We start from the raw sequence: 16532 nt of genomic DNA, 5'->3' as shown, positions 1-16532 counted from the left end.
ACCATGTGTTGATTGTGTAAAATCTTATTTCCTTTTCATATTCAACGACTCTATTTGGCAATCTAGAATCTTTATTGTTGGTGGGAGAGTGTACTGATGATATTTTCTCATGTATTTTTCTTCCCATTTTCTTCATATGGAGTCCCATCCACAATTATATCAAGACTATTCAATACTCACATAATATCTGCTTTTCTTTATCTAAAATATTTTTATGTCACACACACACAGGCACACACAGATTGTGTGTGTATACATATATATATATATAGATAGATAGATAGATAGAGAGAGAGAGAGAGAGAGAGAGAGTGGCAGAGAGAGAGAGGCAGAGAGAGAGAGAGAGATAGGAGGGAGAGAGGGAAAGAGGGTGTGTGAGAGAGAGAGATACACAGATGCAAACAGATGGACAAGCAATCTGAATGAATCACAGACACACAGTGCTACATCTAGAGTTGGTGAAAATCTTAATTTCCAAAAGCTGACTTTTGAGTTTGACATGATTATATCCTGTTCCATCTCCTATTCCTCTGGTGATATCATTTAATTCTTCCAGGCTTAGGGCAATTTTGTTGTGTATATACAAAATCTGCATGCCTTTTATCTGACTTTTATTTTGTCTAATTGTACCATGAACCCAGTAATATGATCCATTTAACTTTATATTTAGTTTTACTCTACAGCAGCAAAATATAAAAAGCCCAATGCGGAGGATGAAGAAGAGATGGACCTTAAAAATTATCATTTTTTGGTTAGTCGAATATTTCTTAAAGAATTCTTTTTTCTTTCAGATTTTTTATTTGAATTAGAAACAAAATTGTTTTACATGGCAATCCCAGTTCCCTTCTCCCTCCCATCCTTCCCTACCACCACCACCCCAAATAAAACCCTACCTATCACACATCCTTTCTGCTCCCCATGGATGGTGAGGCCTTCCATGGGGTGTCATCAGAGTCTATCATATCCTTTGGGATAGGCCTAGGCCCACCCCCGTGTGTCCTGGCTCAGGGAGAATTCCTCTATGTGGAATGGGTTCCCAAAGTCCACACCTATGCTAGGGATAAGTACTGAACTACTACAGGAGGTCCTGTAGATTTCTGAGGATTCCTCAATGAAATCCATGTTCCTTGGGTCTGGATCAGTCCTATGCTGGTATCCCAGCTATCAGTCTGGGGAGCAAGAGTCCCCGATGTTCAGGTCAGTTGTTTCCCTGGGTTTCACCAGCCTGATCTGGACACCTTTTCTCTTAACTCATCCTCTCTGCACCTGGATTCCAGTTCAGTTCAGTGATAAGTTGTGGGTGCCGGCTTCTAACTGCCACCAGCTGCTGGATGAGGGCTATTGGGTGGCATATAAGTCAGTCATCAATCTCATTATCAGGGGAGGGCATTTAATGTAGCCTCTCCTCTGTTGCTTAGATTGTTAGTAGGTGTCATCATTTTAGATCCCCAGACGTTTCCCTGGTGCTAGATTTCTCTGTAAACCTAAAATGTCTCCCTCTACTATGGTATCTCCATTCTTGTTATCTTCTATTCTTCCCCTGACTCAACCTTTCTGCTCCCTCATGTCCTCTGCATCCCTCCTCTCCTACCCTTCTCATTCTCCTTGCTCCCTCCCCCATCTTCTCTTGCTCTCAATTTGCTCAGGGGATCTTGACCTTTTTCCCCTGCTCCAGGGGACCATGTATGCCTCTCTTAGGATCCTCCTAGTTTACTAGCTTCTCTGGCAGTGTGGATTGTAGGCTGGTAATCCTTTACTCTATGTGTAGAATCAACATATGAGTGAGTACATATCATTTGTCTTTGTGTTATTGGGTCACCTTGCTCAGAATGGTTTCTTCTAGTTCCATCCATTTTCCTGCAAATTTCAAGATTCCATTATGTTTTTCTGTTGAGTAGTACTCCATTGTGTAAATGTACCACATTTTCTCTATCCATTCTTCAATTGAGGGGCATCTATGCTGCTTCCAGTTTCTGGCTATTACAAATAGTGCTGCTATGAACATGGTTGAACAGATGTCCTTGTATGAATGTGCTTTTTTGGGATATGTGCCTAAGAATCCACTGGATCTTGTGATAGACTCATTACCATTTTCTTGAGGAGTCGCCATACTGATTTCCAAAGTGGCTGTACAAGTTGGCACTCCCACCAGCAGTGGAGACGTGTTCCTTTTTCTCCACATCCTCTCCAGCATAAACTGTCATTGGTGGTTTTGATATTTGCCATTCTGACAGGAGTAAGATGGTATCTCAGAGTTGTTTTGATTTGCATTTCCCTGATGGCTAAGGATGTTGAACACTTTGTTATGTGTCTTTCAGCCATTTTAGATTCCTCTATTGAGAATTGTCTATTTAGTTCTGTACCCCACATTTTAATTGGATTGTTTCATGTTTTAGAGACTAGCTTCTTGAGTTCTTTGAATATTTTGCCGATCAGCCCTCTGTCAGATGTGGGGTTGGTGAATATCTTTTCCCAGTCTGTGGGCTTCAGTTTTGTCTTGTGGACTGTGTCCTCTGCCTTACAGAAGCTTCTCAGTTTCAGTAGGTCCCATTTATCAGTTGTTTTTCTAAGTATCTGTTCTACTGGTGTAATGTTCAGGAAGCACTCCCCTGTACCAATTAATTCAAGTGTATTTCCCACTTTGTCTTCTAATAGAGTTAGTGTGGGTGGGTTTATGTTGAAGTCGTTGATCCATTTTGACTTAAGTTTTGTGCGTGTCAATAAGCTTGGGTCTATATCTAGTCTTCTACATATCTGCATGCTGTTGGCCAGCAACATTTGGTGAAGATGTTCTCTTTGTTCCAGCATATAAATTTGAATTGTTTTCAAAAATCAGGTGTTTGTAGTTGTGTGGGTGTAGGGAGCCGACCCTGCATTCTCCATTACAATGATGGCGCCTGCATCCGGCAGGCACTGAATATAAACAAGATTATTGCGCAGGCGCTGGGTAATTTTCCATTCCTTGATCTCTGCCTTTTCCGTGGCGTCATATGGCCTGATGAGCTGCAGCCAATCATAGGGTGACACGTCCCAGGCGGCGGCTGCCAGCCTTTATTAGGGGATGGGATTCTTGGCTCAGGGTCTCCGCTATGGTAAGCTTATGCTCTCCTCTCAAGACGCATTAAAGCTTTACTGCAGAAGGATCCGAATGTCCTGTGTGGTTCTTCCTGGCGAGGCGATAGCGCGGAACATGTGGGTAAATATCAGGGTGTTCAGCTCTATTCCATTGGTCTACCTGTCTATTTTAATGTCAATACCAAGCTGATTTCAGGACTGTAGCTCTGTAATAGAGTTTGAAGTCGGGGATGGTGATGCCTCCAGAAGTCCCTCTATTGTACAGGGTTGTTTGGCTATCCTGGGTCTTTTGTTTCTTCATATAAAGCTGAGAATTGTTCTTTCAAAGTCTGTGAAGAATTGTGTTGGGATTTTGATGGGGATTGCAATGAATCTGTAGATTGCTTTTGCCAAGATTGCCATTTTTACTATGTTAATCCTACCTATCCAAGACCGTGGGAGATCTTTCCATTTTCTGGTATCTTCTTTAATTTCTCTCTTTAGAGAGTCAAAATTCTATGGTACAGGTCTTTCACTTTTTTGGTTAGTGTTACCCCAAGGTATTTTATGTTGTTTGTGGCAATTGTAAAGAGTGATGTTTGTCTGATTTCTTTCTCCACCAATGTGTCATTGGTATATAGTAGGGCTACAGATTTTTTTTTAGTTAATCTTGTATCCAGACACTTTGCTGAAGGTGTTTATCAGCGTAGGAGTTCCCTGGTTGAGTTTTTCGGGTCACTTATGTAGACTATCATATCATTTGCAAATAGTGAGAGATTGACTTCTTCCTTTCCAATTTGTATTCCCTTGATCTCCGTTCGTTGTCTCATTATTCTAGCTAGAACTTCAAGGACAATATTGAAGAGGTATGGAGAGAGTGGACAGCCTTGTCTTGTCCCTGATTTCAGAGGAATTGCATTGAGTTTCTCTCCATTTAATTTGATGTTGGTTGTCAGCTTGCTGCATATTGCTTTTATTATGTTGATGTATGTTCTTGTTATCCCTGATTTCTCCAAGACCTTTATCATAAAGGGGTGTTGGATTTTGTCAAAGGTCTTTTCAGCATCTAGTGAGGTAATCATGTGGAATTTTCCTCAGTCTGTTTAAATGGTGGATTACATTGATGGATTATCGTATGTTGAACCTCCTTGCATCCCTGAGATGAAGCCTACTTGAAAGGGATGGATGATTTCTCGAATGTGTTCTTGGATTGGATTTGCCAATATTTTATTGAGAATTTTTGCATCAATGTTCATGAGGAATACAGGTCTGTAGTTCTCTTCCTTAGTTGTGTCTTTGTGAGACTTGGGTATCAAAGTTATTGAAGCCTCATAAAAAGATTTTGGCAATGACCCTTCTGCTTCTATTGTGTGGAATACATTGAGGAAAATTGGTATTAGCTGTTCCTTGAATTTCTGGTAGAATTCTGCAGTGAAGCCATCTGGCCCTGGGCTTTTTTTGGTTGGGAGATTTCTGATGACTGCTTCTATTTCATTAGGGTTTATAGGTCTATTTAAGTAGCTTACAGCCGGGCATTGGTGGTGCATGCCTTAATCCCAGCACTCAGGAGGCAGAGGCAGGCAGTTCTCTGTGAGTTCAAGGCCAGCCTGATCTCCAGATCGAGTGCCAGGATAGGCTCCAAAGCTACACAGAGAAAACCTGTCTTGAAAGAAAAATTGCTTATCTGTGCTGGATTTAATTTTGGTAAGTGAAATTTGTCCAGAAAATTGTCCATTTCCTTTAGATTTTTGAATTTTAAGGAATATGGGTTTTCACAGTATGACCTGATGATTCTCTGGATTTCTTCTGTGTCTGTTGTTATGTCCCCCTTTTCATCCTGATTTTATTCATTTCTATGTTCACTTTCTGCTATTGGTAAAAGTTTGGATAAAGGTTTGTCTATCCTGTTGATTTTCTCGAAGAACCAACTCTCCGTTATATTGATTCTTTGTATTGTTCTCCTAGTTTCCATTTTATTGACTTCAGCCCTCAATTTGATTATTTCCTGGTGTCTTCTCCTCCAGGCTCTATTGGCTTCTTTGTGTTCTAAAGCTTTCAGTTGTGCTGTTCTCTAGTGTGATTATTATCCTGTTCTTTCATGTGGGACTTAACGCTATGAACTTTCCTATTAGCACTGCCTTCAAAGTGTCCCATAGGTTTGGTTATGTTGTGTCTGTCCACATTCTCATTGAATTCTAGGAAATCTTTAATTTCTTTTTTTTATTTCTTCCTCGACCCAGGAATTGTGCAATTGGGTGTTATTGATTTCCATGAGTTGTAGGTTTTCTGTAATTTGTATTTCGTTGCATAGTCCCTCGAAGAAGGGAATGGGGACAAGGACACCTAACAAAAGTGGGAGCCCGTGGGCTGGAAGGAGAGCCTTCATCCTGTTGCTGTTCAAAGCAGAAACAAACACCCACAGGTAAGCACTGAACCACACTTCTGGAATTCAATTGTGGAGAGGGAGGAGGGATGAGCAAAGAGGCCAAGACAGGACTAGAGACCTGAAGAAACAGTGGACCTGACCTACTGATAGCATGAAGACCCTTGTTATAAAGCTGGGGAACACAGCGTTGAGCTGAACCAAGCCCTTTGAATGTGGGTGCCAGCTAGGAGGCCAAGACAATCTATAGGACCTCTAACGGTGGAGCCAGTCTTTATCCCTAGAGCACAATGGACTTTGGGAGCCCATTCCCTATGGAAGGATACTATTGTAGCCCAGATACTCTAAGGAGGGCCTAGGCCCTCCCCCTAAATGATTTGACAGACTTTGAAATTACCTGGTGGGAGGCCTCACTATACCTGGGGAGGTGTTGGGGGGTGGTTAGGTGGGTGTTGGTGGGGAACATGGGGGAATGGGAGGGCGAGGGAAAGGGGGATGGATATGTATATATGAGTAGCAATTAAGGGAACCATGAACAATTATGCTACACAAAATGTCTTTGGAAGTTCCTAATAGAACAAAGATACATTGTGACCCATGATTTTCCTCAATAGAAATGTGAAAGATGCAGATAATGTTGATGGTCAGTGTCATATAAAATTCATACATAGGATAAGACATCAGTTTAACAAGCAGCTCTTCCCTTATGACATCCCTAGCTGTATCTCTTACGGTACACTAAAAGTTGAAGGTTCTTATGTCAAATGCATGAACAGAGACACAGGCATCTCCTCTCATATCCCATCCTTCATCTATAGAATATTTCTAATTCAGTTATCTTAAGAACACAATGAAAAGTCAAAACCCACTGCAGAGTCATTAATATATTTCCCATATTTAAAAACTTATATAATTTTTGGTGTGGGCATGTGGTGTGTGTGTGTGTGTGTGTGTGTGTGTGTGTGTGTGTGTGTGTGTGTGTTTACATGTACTTGTGAGTCCAGGTAACCTTGAATCCCAGAAGAGGCCTTATAATCCTTTGGATATATTGCTCTAAGTGATTCTGAAGAATATTTTGAACATTCATATTGATTAAGGTCCTCTGCAAGAACAGTACTATTAACAGCTGAGGCATTAATAAGCTTCTCTAATATTCTTTCTATCTGTTTACCAAAACATCCTCTCTCTTCTATGTTCTACTCTTCTAACTCCTAGGATGCATCAGTATCTTCTTCTGTTACCCACACTAGGCAGAATACTGTTTTAACTGTGTCTAAAAAGTGAAGTTTGCTATTTCACCAATATCTCGTATATTTTTGTCAAAACTCTACTGACATCAAAGTTATTTATTATTTATTCACTGTTATATTTAAAAAATAACATTGCATATATTTTGAACACTATTTATTTTAAAGCAGAAAAGAATATTTCTAATCTGCACCCTTGTCAATTTGTTAGGTCTCATAAAGTGAGTGAGTGAGTGAAATACTATAGGACACAAAGAAGAGAATAAGTAGACATGATACAGCAAGTCAATATCATTAGAGGAAACTGTGACAGTAATGCTAAAACAGGTAGGTATTGCATTGTAAATCAACATTTGAATTTGATATATATTTGTTAGAAAGAATTAATGAAATATCAGTTCTGGAATGCAATTTTTCCCTGATGTTTTGAAGAGATTTTTGTTGCTGGTCTTAACAAAATTATGTAGCACTTAGGAACAAAGATGCATCCCAACATCCCAGCACTGGAAGCCAAGGTGGAGAAAATTTCCACAGCTACCATGACCTTACCCTTGGTACTATGATACACAGGGAGGAAAGTGATCCAGACACAGCAGAACAACAACATGCTGAATGTCAGGAACTTGGCTTCATTGAATGTGTTAGGCAAATTCCTGGACAAGAAAGCCATAGTGAAGCTTGCTTGAGCCAGGCAGGCCTGGTATCCTAGGACACAGTAGAAGGCAGTAACTGAACCCTTGCTGCACACAATGATGATGTGGCCATGCTTAGAGTGGGCATCAATATTAACAGAGGGAGGAGATGTTCCCAACCAGACTGAACAGATAATAACTTGGATGAGAGTACAGATGGCAATGATGTAGTTAGGGGCCCCTGAAACCAGAAAGTATCTCATTCTTCTTCCAGGGGCTGTGACTTTGAAAGCCAGAAGTACAGTAACTGTTTTGGCCAACACAGTGGAAACAGCCACAGTGAATACAACTCCAAATGTGATTTGCTGCAACATGCATGTAGCTGAGCTTGGATGGCCAATGAAGAGCAAAGGGCAGAGGAAACAAAAGAAGAGTGAGACGAGCAATATGTAACTGAGCTTCCTGTTATTGGCCTTCACAATGGGAGTGTCATGGTGCTTAACAAAGACTCCAAGAACCAGAGCTGTGAATGCAGAGAAGCACAAGGCCATTAAGGCAAGAGCCATTCCCAAAGGGTCTTCATAGCTCAGAAATATCACTGCTTTGGGAATGCACTGGTTCTGCTCTCTGTTGGCAAACTGGTCCTCTGGGCACTTCACACACTGACCCACATCTGAGTGAAAGAGTAATGTATTCTTAGTTCCCCTTCCATAAATTTTTTGACAGAGCATTTCAATTACATGTACATAAGAAGCATTACAATTTCTGCATTTTGATGAGGAGGATGCCATTGAAGGGTGTTGCTGCATAGAAACATTTCCATTTTCTAATGCTCATTATCTAAATGGGGAACTCCTGAATAAATTGTGTTATGGAGGGAGGCTGGTAGCAGAGAGAACAGGAGAGTAGAGGAGGGGGAGAAGAACATGGGGAATCAGGAAGATTGTGTAGGGAGATGAATACAGGAGAGCAAGAAAAGAGACTCACCAATAGAGGGAGCAATCATAATTTTAAAGAGCAATTATGGCCTGAGGGTATTGTACAGCGATCCATCCACAAGGATGATCACAACAAGGATTCTAAGCAATAGTGGAGAGGTTACCTTAAATATCCTTCCCCTAAGTGAGATTGATGACTACATTAAACACCATCGTAGAGCCTTCATCGAGTAGCTTATGGAAAGTGAAGCAGAGATCCACAGCTAAGCACTGAGCTGAACAAAAGCAACAGATTTTTTTTCTATTAGCTGTATTGATGCAATCATGTGACATGACATCTGAGGCACAGATTTTGTGGTACATTCTGGGGCTATGAAGAAATTACTTATATTGGTGAATTGACAGATGATATTCTTTAACCACAGTTTTTCCGAGTGTTTTTAAAATCTAAGATCCCATGGATTCAGTGCTTCCTGAGGTCTTTGCTACTTTTATGAATGCTATCCCTATGAAATATTGAGACCAGACCTCTGCTATGTTTTCTATTTCAAATTATCTGGCTTAGACACATTTAAATAAAAGTACCTGAAAATGAATCAGCATACTTTATGAGCTTGTTTATATTTATAGGTGTATATTCATATAAAAGTAACAGAAGATCTGAGGAATTTGAAAGTGATTTGGATTATATGTGGTAAGTAGGAGGATGAAAGTGAGAGATGAGAGATACCTGAGATGTTCAAATATAATAAATATCATAAACTCAGGCTTAGTTCTGTCTTCTTCTGGCAGTAACAACAAGATACTCCCAAGTCATATTCAGAAGAATTTGTAGCCTGTCACTTAAAGTAGAAGCATCTGTAAATACTTGGCACTAAATTGCCCCTACATTTTATTCATTTTCATTTCAGAACAGACAACACCTTCCTTCTTTCCTAATTTGGATTGCTGTGAGACACAGACCCAATTGTGAGTTAGATACTGATAAACAACATGACAAAGACAACACAAAAGCAATTAAGAAGGAGTGTTAACACAGATCATTGTGTTGCTTAATACTACCCTGTTTATAAGTAGCAATAACCATGATAGTAAGTGTGGGAAACCGTAACCTATTTGCTATGAATCACTAGATAACTGCATACTGGGATAGTGGGCTTCCAGTATTTTAAGGGGTTTATCTAGAGTGATGTTTTTATGCACTTTTTTGTTTAGTAATTTTTATATACTTGGAATCTTGTTCAAATGTGAGATAATGTACTGCTCTCGCAGAGGACCTGAATTCAGTTCTCATTATAAACTCAGGAGTCTCACAAATCTGTGAAAGTAACTACAGAGGTATTGGATGTCTGTCACCAGCACTGTCTCTTATGTGCACATAACCACCAATCTCACATAAACATACACATAATCTAAGTAACAATAGAGATGTTTTGATAGCTTTTCATAAGTATTCATTATTCATATGTGTTTTTACATTTAAAACAGTTAATGGTAATTTTCAATTGCTTTGGAATATATTATTGTGAGACTGCATGGAGTTACTACTATTATATGGATCCCGAGGATGAGCTAAGGTCATCAGTGTGACTGGTAATGAATTTAACTCCTGAGTCATCTCACTGGCCATGCATATCCCTTATGGACTTTCCTTTCATTATTTAGGATAACAGGCATAAGCAGTGAAAACCTAATAACCTAATTTGTATTTAGTCAATACTGAATAAATAATCATTTGACCACTATGGGGTATTTAGGTGATAATATTGTTTGAATAATTGTAGCTAATTATTACTGTGTGATGTACATGAAAATATTGAGTATAATTTACAGATTATGTCAATACTTATCCCGACTTTTGTAAATTCTCAATCAAATAGAAGTTTTGTTAAGAATTCTCTGGATATTGAATGTACTCTACTTTCTCTTTGAAGAAGTTCATGAAAATAGAATAAGTAAAAATTTACTTCCAATTAATTTTACAGAGGACTTGGGTTTGATTATTCACACCCAAATTACATAGTAAAGCAGAGCCATTGACCTATTCTGCTTTCTGAGGGCCCCTAAGAGAAATCAGTTTGCATTCAACATATGTAGGTATGAATACAGGCAAAATGATTAAACAGTCTTGAAAGATTCAAGACCCAGATGTAATATATATGTAATTTTGAGGACATTAATCACTAGGAAGTAACTTGTGTAAAATCCTCTCACAGTGCATAATGATAATAAAAATGGTCTCTTTATGAAAAAGCCTCCTAAATTGATTTACAAAGAGTCAAGATGTGAGTCAAAGCATGAGGTATTTTATACAGGGATACAGGTAATGATCATAGTCTTATAACGCTTAGCTTAGGAAAATATTATACTGAATTTTGCCATTCACTTTAAGACCCCTTCGGCTTCCTAGTGTGGGGGGTGGGAGGAATGATCAATATGAAGGATTTATAACTGCCTCAAATACTCACTTGTATCATTAGAGATTTCATTTTCTGGGCAGGGGATGCATTCAAAACAGCAGACTGCCATTCCCTCCTGCCACAATTTTCTGAATCCAGGGCCACAATCAGCACTGCACACAGAGGGTGGCATCTAAGGAAAATTAGACATATGGTGATATCAGACGATTTATCTACCATTTTCATACCTATATTATATAGCATGTTTAGATACTAATAAGATAATTTCATATACACCAACTGCACGACCACAATACAAAAAGTACAGTTTTCAAATGACATGGAGAAGCTTAAATAAAAAATTCTCTTTCTCGGATTATCCATGAAGCATTTTATTAATGGGTATTGTGCAGTGTTGTCCATAAGCAGGGCTTTATTATAAACTCCAGGACAGAAAGCCAAATACCAGTGTTCCTTCACGGTCTATGCTTTGGTTGCAGTGTTCAGATTCCTGCCTAGTCTTCCATTGACTGTAACCCATCAGCCATGTTGACAAATACCCCTCAATAAACTTGTGGTCATTGTTTGATCACAACAACTGAATAGCAAAATTAGGAAGCATCAAAATTTGAAACACTGGAATATCTCCTAAAATCTCAGACAACACATATCAACTCCAATAAAATACTACTGCAAAGCATGACACACAGAGAGTGAAGAGCAATGAGTTGAATGGACAGAGCCCACTCTGTTTTACGGTGAGAAAGTGGTGACTTGATATTTAGTGAGCTGGAAGGTGGAATGTTTCCAAATGTAAAAAGTCCTACACAGAATACAAATGCAGGGGAACCATAATAAAAGTTAGATTGTTTAAATTTAATTGAAGGATTTCTTAAACTAAAAGAAAGTATACAGTATCTGTGATTACCTTGAACCTGGTGATGGACAACTATAAGTTGCATTAGAAGGGTCCCAATTCTTGCTTGCTCACTTTGGATCATTTGTTTTGTGTTAAAATCTATGTCAAAAAAACATGCCCTAAGCACAGAATCATCCCAAGTTCTCTATGAATATTGAGAACTACAATGCTTCCTTTTGTCTTTTTGTTTTTGTTGAAACAGGGTCTCAGTGTGTAGCCTTGGTTTATGTAAACTCGTTAGACCAGTCTATATTTCTTTCCTTCATTTTTGTATATCTTTTCATTTATTTTTTTAATATGAAGTGTTTCCAGGACTATTTTGAATAAGAGTGGAGACGGTGCATGTTCTTGTCCATTTTTTGCTCATTTCACTTAAGTTATGTGTTCCATATGGATCTCTGTCTTACTGTACTCCCTCTTTATTTCAGGCCTCCTACAAAAACAGTTTCCTGTTCCTGTGTCCAAAGAGCTTGAAATAAAAAGTGCACCACAACACACACGTGACTCCATCTGACTTTATTGGATATTCTTTGATTTTCATTCCATGTAGTACAATACTGTCAATATTTATGCCACAGGAAAACTTAATGTGTCAAGATTTTTCATTCTACTATGTTGGGCTTTGTTTCTTTGGTGGTTTTATTTTCAATCTATATGGATGTTGGGCTTTATTAAGAGTCCTTTCTGCACAATTGTAGATAATAATTGATTTCTGTCCTTGAGTTTTTTCATGTGGTACATTATTCTTAACTTCCATGCTTACTTCCTCAGAATGAAGAAATCTTGGTTACTGAGACTAATCTTTCTGTTCTGTTGATGAGATTTCTTGGGTGGTGATTAGTTTAGAAATATTACGTCCAAGTCAGTCCAAGAGATTCTTCTCTAGTTTTTATTTTTTCAACTTCCTTCCATTGCAAACTTTTCAATATTTTTTAGAAGGTTTCTCACATATTTTCCCCATGAAGGTAACAAAGGTATGTTTGGGGTTTTTTAAACAAAAATGTGACCTGTAATATGCAATTCTTACTGAAATTTTTGTAAATTATTGTACTTTTATTGTTATTGCAAGATTTGATACTTTTATAATAGTTTCTGATTTTCTGATTGATGTTCCAGTCCTGGGTATATGTTCCTTTGACTTCTTGTGATTATCTTGCAATTTGGTCTGAAGTAGCACTTCTATTACTTTAATATTATTCATAGTGTTCACACATTGGCTACACATAATGTAATATCTTTCATATTGAACTTTGTTCTCTCTCCTACTATTAGGGATAATTTTTCTTGGTATAATAATCAGGGTTTACAGCGTAAGTCTCTAATTATTGGAAGTATATCACTTTTATTCTCCTTTAAGTATTCTCAGTATAATATTCTGTAATCCAGATGATGTCTTTCTTATGACTGGGGCTTCTCTCATGCAGCCTCCAATTTTCACAAAAGCAATTTTAAATAAAATAATTCAATGGCTTCTTCTTTTCTGATGTCGAATCTTTGGTAATTAAGAGACTATTGCATCTAGATGGACAATGTAATGTTGCATTTTGGAAATTTACACCTACATTTACTTGATTTAATGTTGATGAATTAAGTCTCCCCTTCTACTCTCGGGCCCATGGTTTGTAAAGTTGATCTTTAATCATATTGCCAAGATTTCAAATGTTTTTCTTTATTCCTTTTGCATTATTTCTGTTATAGCTTGAATTTTCTAATTCTTACTCCTGTTCTTAAAGTCTTCCATCTTACCTTTAACATAAAGTATTCTCTTGGTGACAATTTTACTGGTTGCTATTTGATTTTTTTGCTTTACATTTATATAATTTAGTCTGAACTTTTTTTTATTATTTTGTGCCTTTCTAGAAATCCTTTGTCAAATGATTATTAACTGTCTAATTGCATGAGAGTTTTCATGATCTCATTGTCTCTTGAAGAATTGATTTGAGTCCTTTTTAATATATGGAACTCTCTTGTAATCATTCTTTTAATTCTTTTAATTCCTTGTTCATATGTCAGTGAACCTACTCTCCTATAAAGCTATGACTGTAAGATTTGGGATACTGTTGCTTTGATATCTTCCTGTATATTTGTTTGTTGTTTTTTTCTGCATTGCAATTTGCATTTCTGGGAGCAGAGCACTGGTTGTATTGTTTTTAATCCCCAGTATTCTTCCAGTTGATGTTTCTGTAATGTTCAACTGTGGTGTAGTTAGAATAGACATGCAATTCCACTGCTGTCCTCTGAATAGATATGTAGCTCAGTAGATACATATTCAGCTCATATATTCTTTTTCCTGAGAATCACTCTCCTCACAATCTGAGAAAGAGCAAAAAACTGTACATTTCATACTGTCTAGGAAACCTGAGATATCCCTTCAGATCATTCTTGATGACATTCCTGTAGTTACACTCATTCAAATTAACCTGTTTTGTACAAGGAAGTTTGAATTGGATACCTTAAAGTCACCCACATCAGATTTAATCCTTATAAAATACCCGTGAACAATAATGGGATGTTTCTTTTACAAATTTCCACAAAATGCACTTTTATTACTACCAATTCTCCAATTACAAAGAAGAAAACTAGGCACTCCCTTATTTGAATGAACTATGATGTAATTAATGGGAGCTAACAAGATATCTCCAGTGAGAAATTTCCTTTCCAGTGTATGATTCAGAGCTGGAGATAATGCTGAGAATTTTGTAACAATTCCTGCTTATGAATAACACTCACAATTTATTTCCTGTAAACACTGTGTGGATCTGAGCTTTCTCCAGTTCCAAAGGACCCAAATAACTCCACTGTCATCCATATAAAACACACTCATAACAGTTGCAAGCATACATTAGAACAAAACAGTCACATCCAAAAGAAAGAAAGAAAAAGAAGAAAACAATTCATAGAATAGCTAATATGGGTAATGAAAATGGTAATTTATGGTTAAATGTGTTGACAAATTAGGATCTCTGTGTAAAAAGGTTTAAAACTTAAATAAGTAAAATTCATGACTTGTGTATTTTTATTTTACCTAATCCTTGCAAAATCTTAATTTTCAACATCAATATTCAGCACAACATAGGAAATCCCTGTAATATTATCAGTCTGATAACAAAACAATATTGCTTCCTTAACTAGAAATAATGTTAAATTATTTTTACAACTAGCTTATAGTCATATTAAAACCAGAAACAGGTTTTGATATGAGAAAAAATGCATTCTATGCAAGTTGGAAATCCTCAAATGCTTAATTGTCACATAAAAAGAAGTCAAGAAAAATCATAAAGGAAGGGGTTAGATATTGGTTCATAATGTCACATCTTTTTCTGATTTTTTATTTAATTTTTACAAAATTATAATTTCACAGGTCAATCCCTTCTCCCCCTTACCTCCTCCCCCCAGTCCTCCACCTAACTTCTCCCCTTCCCCCCTCTGTTCCCCATAAAGGGTAGGGCCCTCAACAGGGCCTCCCCAAATTCATAATATGACATCTTATTACATTAAATTACAAAGAAGCACAAATGTTCCCAATTGCCAGTATTGCTGCCATGTAATGGAAATCCATACAATTTTATCAAACCCACCTGTCTATTTCCTGTGGCAAACTCTATCATGTCTTGATATATATGGAGCTGTTGACTATGTGGAAAATATGGGCTATACTTTCCTATCTTCACCTTAAGTCTAAGACCATGTGGGAAATTCCACATCTGGAAAATGTCAAACTCTTCCTGATTTTTTTCCTTTTGGTTCAAATTTACTCTGTCCCCAACAGGATTTGTGAAGTGGGTCTTCTTCAGAAATGAGTTCAGCTGAAAGACAGGCAGAATCCTAGCATGTATGTGCCCTTCCTTGAATCAAAAACATTTTGATTTTACATTAAATGCAACATTATTGAAGGTGCCCAGGGAAGAAATCTTGTTGAAATCAAATGGCTAAATAAGATTATCATCATATTCTTAAAATTTTAGTCCCTTCAGAAGAAACTCCAAAATACAAAGACATATATGAAAACACCAAATATAGATATGCAACATTCTCTCAAACATACACACACATACACCCCCATATAGATAGAGAGACTCACATCCATCCAGAGATAACACTCTAAATACAGCCACAAACTTATTCACACACACACACACACACACACACACACACACACACACACACACACCTTGAAATTCTTACATATAGCAGGCAAACATAAACAGGCATATGCATTCAAACATACATTCAGAAACACAGAAAACACATACACAGGAACACACATATTGACACATACATACAGGGAAAAACACACACACACACACACACCAACAGAGGCATTAAGAAACAGAAAAGTGTGTGCCCACATCAAAAAACAGACAGACAGACACACAAATATTCACAGATACAACAATACACGTATAAATATGTGTAAGCACACATAAATACACACATAGACACATACAGACATTTTCACTGCCAAATATATAAATAAAGATACACAGAGAAAAAGAAAACACCCATACAGTAACACAAATGTATACTCACTACCACAGGATAGCAGACAGATACTTATAAAATCATACATATGAAGGAATATACACATAAAAATGCACAGAAAAACACAAGCATGCACACATATAGAGTGACAAACATACATTCACAATGATGAGTACACCTATATGCACAGATCTTAATCATAGTACTATTGCTTGGGTAATTACTCTCAGCATGCTGAATGAGTTCTAAAGAGCTGACAGTGGAGAAGACTCAATTGGGAACACTTATGAAAATCATTCCCTACATTGATTACCACCTATTTAATAAAAATATACGAAATCTCATCTAATCTTGGAGAGAAAGGACTGATATGTTTACAGTATGAGAATAGGGGTGATAGTATTCAGATGCTCAGTAACTAATCACTGATTTCTTTGAAGCATTGTGTCTCCTGCTCCATTGGCTTTGCGTTAGAGAA

The 16532-nt window shown here is 37.5% G+C and overlaps 1 pseudogene; it reads right to left on the bottom strand.

Moving 5' to 3' along the window:
- Positions 1-7002: 7002 nt before the first annotated feature.
- Positions 7003-16287, bottom strand: LOC113837904 (annotated as a pseudogene).
- Between the last annotated feature and the right edge of the window lie 245 nt (positions 16288-16532).

Source organism: Cricetulus griseus, unplaced genomic scaffold (genome assembly GCF_003668045.3).
Source record: "Cricetulus griseus strain 17A/GY unplaced genomic scaffold, alternate assembly CriGri-PICRH-1.0 unplaced_scaffold_132, whole genome shotgun sequence".
NCBI classification, from domain to species: Eukaryota; Metazoa; Chordata; class Mammalia; order Rodentia; family Cricetidae; genus Cricetulus; species Cricetulus griseus.
Note: the sequence above shows the minus strand (reverse complement) of the source record. Positions and strands in the feature narration are given on the sequence as shown.